Here is a 4491-nt window from a genome sequence, read left to right on the forward strand (position 1 = left end):
AAACTGCATAGAGAACAACAAGTATCATGGTCTGGCTGTGGAGGACCCATTTGATCACTTGGATAAGTTTGACAGCTACTGTGGTATGTCAAAGACTAATGGTGTGTCAGAGGATGTCTTAAAGCTCAAGCTATTCCCTTTCTCTTTGGGGGACAAGGCACGTCAATGGGAGAAGTCTCTACCAAGTGACTCCATCACCACTTGGGAAGACTGCAAAAGGGCATTTTTGGAGAAGTTCTTCTCTACCTCAAGAACTGCTAAGTTGAGGAATGAGATCTCCAGCTTCCAACAGAAGAACTTGGAAGGATTCAGTGAAGCTTGGGAGAGATTCAATGGTTACCAAGCTCAGTGCCCACACCATGGATTCTCTAAGGAGAGCTTGCTGAGCACATTCTACAGAGGTGCTCTTCCTAAGTACAGAGCCAGACTGGATACAGCTAGCAATGGGTTCTTTTTGGGGAGAACTGAGGAAGAGGCAGAGGCTCTGGTTGACAACATGGTTAAGAGTGATGCAGTCTACAGTGGAGACCATGACAGAAGCAATAGAGGTGATGACAAGCAAACAAGGAATGAGATAAAGGCTCTTCAGGAGAAGATTGACAAACTCATTGCTGATAAGGCCACACAAGCGCAGGTGAACTTTGTTGGTAACCCACAACAGGAGATACCTCCTACTGTCAATGAGGTTGATGGTTTGGAAGGGCAAGAAGAATTGTGTTTCATCAACAGCAATGGTAGCTGGTACAAGAAGGAACCCAACTTTCAGTACAACAACTACCAACAGAAGCCCTATTCAAACAACCAGCAGAATGGTTATCAGCCTCGAAACAACCAACAGAGCAACTATCAGCCTCAGCAAAACTCTTCTCCTAGCTCTTCTGCTCCTCAAGAGAGCAGCACTGATGCCTTGCTGAAACAGATCTTGGAGTCTCAGACTAGAAGTGAGAAGCATGTTGGCTATGAACTGAAGAATCTCCACTCCAAGATCGATGGAAGCTACAATGAGCTCAACAACAAATTCTCCAACCTTGCTTCTTCTGTCAAGAATTTGGAGAATCAGTTTGCTTCCATAAGCTCCCACCAGAACCGCCAGCAAGGATCTCTACCTGGAAAGTCAGATCAAAACCCCAAAGAAGCAAAAGTTGTCACACTTAGGAGTGGTAAACAGTTGACTCCTGTAACCCTCACCAAGGATGCTGAGAAACAAGGTGAGGAGGTGGCCATCAATCTGGATGATGAAGTTGTAACGCCCCGACCCCCCATGGCTAATGGGCCACCCACGCCCGCTCTCTCGGCCCGTGGGCCCCATCCCATACGACGGTCGATCGTTAATTTTCCAAGGCTCGAAATCATCGTTTACTGATCCTGCAATCACCACATGACCTTTCCCCGTGCTTTGGCCTCACTCACACGGTATCGCGAATCACTTCCCGATAGGTCACCCATCCTTTCACTACTCCATCCCAAGCATGCTTAACTCTGGAGTTCTAAACAGATGTGTGACGGAAAAGGTAAGTCAACTTTGGTGATATAGGTAGCCAATCAATTCTCTTAAGCCTTTTCACATATCACAACTCGGGATGTTACAATTCACCCCCTCTCAAAGAACGCAACGTCCTCGTTGCGCTCCACGACAGGTCTCAAGACGCCTCTCAGGTCAGAACTGAGACAGCTAACCAGCTCTGATACCACTTGTAACGCCCCGACCCGCCCATGGCTAATGGGCCACCCACGCCCGCTCTCTCGGCCCGTGGGCCCCATCCCATACGATGGTCGATCGTTAATTTTCCAAGGCTCGAAATCATCGTTTACTGACCCTGCAATCACCACATGACCTTTCCCCGTGCTTTGGCCTCACTCACACGGTATCGCGAATCACTTCCCGATAGGTCACCTATCCTTTCACTACTCTAGCCCAAGCACGCTTAACTCTGGAATTCTAAACAGATGTGTGACGGAAAAGGTAAGTCAACTTTTGGTGATATAGGTAGCCAAATCAATTCTCTTAAGCCTTTTCACATATCACAACTCGGGATGTTACAGAAGTGGTCATTGTTGATGAGAAGACAGATGCTGAGATCTTGGAGAAGATTGTGAAAGCCAAGGGTAAAGGAAAGGTTGGAGAAGAGAAGAAAACAACAAAAGATGGTGAATCTGCTGCTCCAGCAAGTGAGAGCTCTCCTGTCCCTCCTCTCTATGAACCCAAGCTTCCATTCCCTGGTAGATTCAAGAAGCAGCTGCTACAGAAGTACAAGGCTTTGTTTGAGAAGCAGATGAGTGAAGCTTAGGTTACAATGCCCATCATTGATGCTTTCATGCTTATTCCTCAATACAGCAAGTTCCTGAAAGATGATGTAGCTGCTAAGAAGAAGGAGATGGAGGCATGATGGTTCTAAGTCATGAGTGCAATGCCATCATTCAGAGGCTTGATGCTCCAGAGAAGCTAGAGGATCCAGGATGCTTCACACTACCTTGTGCTCTTGGACCTATGGTATTTGAGAAATGTCTCTGCGATTTGGGAGCTAGTGTCAGCTTGATGCCTTTGTCTGTGGCAAAGAAGCTTGGCTTCACTCAATACAAGAAGTGTAGGCTCTCTCTGGTTTTGGCTGATCGATCAGTGAAGTACCCTGTGGGCATTCTAGAGAACCTCCCTGTGAAGATTGGAAGGTATGAGATACCTACAGATTTTGTGGTGCTTGAAATGGGTGAGGAGGCTCAAGACCCATTGATTCTTGGAAGGCCATTCTTAGCTACAGCAGGGGCTATTTTGAATGTGAAAGAAGGGAAGATTGACCTCCATTTGGGCAAGGAGAACATCCTCCACTTTGAAATCAAGGAGAAGATGAGGAACCCCACTGTATTTGGACAAGCCTTCACCATTGAAGAGATGAATCCTCCTCCTGCTGATGATCAATTTGATGAGCTACCACCTGAGGAAGATGGGGTGTCAACTCCACTCTCTGCACCTAATCCAGCCTGATCCAAAGGAGGCAAAGTCAAGCTAGAGACTTAAAACAAGCTCACTTGGGAGGAAGTCCCATGAGTATCCTTGTATATATTGCATTAGTATTTGCATTTTCATTCTATTGCATAAAACAATGGGAAAGTGAAGTTGTGTGCAGGTATTGAGCATAAAGTCGGACACCAGAGCGATCTCATCGCAGCGACACCTCTAGGTCGCTCCACCTGGGAGCGACATGTCCAGAGCGAGATGCTGAGGTCGCTCGCATCACACGCGAGTGGAAACACAGAAACCGACCTCAGAGCGATCTTCTCACAGCGACATACCGAAGTCGCTCCAGCTGGGAGCGACCTGTCGCAGCGACGTCACACCTCGCTCCACGGAATGTAACACACAATCCCACTATCCCACTTTTCCTTGTAATTCGCATTTCCATTGGGTACCTCACTCACACAGAGACTGTGTGATTTAAGTGTGGGGGAGGTACCAAGTATTTGATCATGTTTGTTTTCATGATTTTGAGTCTCATGCATTGCATATTACATTCTTATTTGCATAGAAAAATCCAAAAAATAAAAATATTTGAAAAACACAAAAATAATCATTTAGTTGCATCATTTGCATTTTTAGGATTGAGTCTAGAAGCATATAGGTTGCATTCATGCATTAGGGGGATTTCAACCTTGTAAAGAGCTCATGCTAAGTACTGAATTTGTTGACCTTTGTAATCATGACAAGTAGCTTGAGCACCCTTTGGAAAGCTTGTAAACTTCGCGCCTTGAATGCTCCTCTTGAAACTCATTTGACTGTTGATACTCTCTCTTTGAAGCAAGTTCCTGTTTTAATGTCTCTTGCATATGGTCCCTTGTGTACTAAGTCATGGATATACACACTTGAGTTGTCCCATCTGTTTTACCAATCTTTTTGACAAACTCAAGTGGTACTCCACTCCCAAAACCCATACCTCCTTTTTAAACCATCATTATTTGTTGAGTGAGGCCTCTTTGGAAAGCTTTACATGTGCATAATGTTGAGAGTATTGGGAACGACAATGCTTAGTCTCCATTCTTGCTAGATTAGTCACTCTATTGTCTAGCTATAGGAAGGGGGTGAGTGTTGTGATTGTGATTTGGGATTATGAAAGATTTGACTCTTTGTGCTTAAATGATTAGTCTTTATGGGATAAGTGGAGAAGTATCTAGCTCTTATTGTGAAAAGTCTTGGCCCCCAAATATATAAAAAAAAATAATAATAAAAAAAAGAAAAAAAAAGGGAATGAAAAAGGGGGCTAACAAAGTTGTTAGGAGCTAAGATTTGTTTTAAAATTGTGAAAAATCCTTTATTGATTTCAAAAAGAAAGAGTCTGATGTGAAGAATGTTCTTGGGATCTTTTGGTGAGAGATGTGAGTTGGGTTTGACATTGAGGAATAATTAAATATCTTGTATGTTTGGGAAAGGGTAGAACAATGGAGATTGAGCATTGTATGCATGAGTTGATCTCTTTCTTAGATATGTTATGTGTAATGTCA

At 44.3% G+C, this 4491-nt stretch overlaps 1 non-coding gene across 1 annotated transcript; it reads right to left on the reverse strand.

Moving 5' to 3' along the window:
• Positions 1–259: 259 nt before the first annotated feature.
• LOC130505676 (small nucleolar RNA R71) lies at positions 260–366 on the reverse strand. The gene has a single exon (XR_008941770.1). It is a non-coding gene; the product is annotated as a small nucleolar RNA R71 (small nucleolar RNA).
• Between the last annotated feature and the right edge of the window lie 4125 nt (positions 367–4491).

The sequence above is a fragment of the Raphanus sativus genome, unplaced genomic scaffold, assembly GCF_000801105.2.
Source record: "Raphanus sativus cultivar WK10039 unplaced genomic scaffold, ASM80110v3 Scaffold2489, whole genome shotgun sequence".
Lineage (NCBI taxonomy): Eukaryota > Viridiplantae > Streptophyta > Magnoliopsida > Brassicales > Brassicaceae > Raphanus > Raphanus sativus.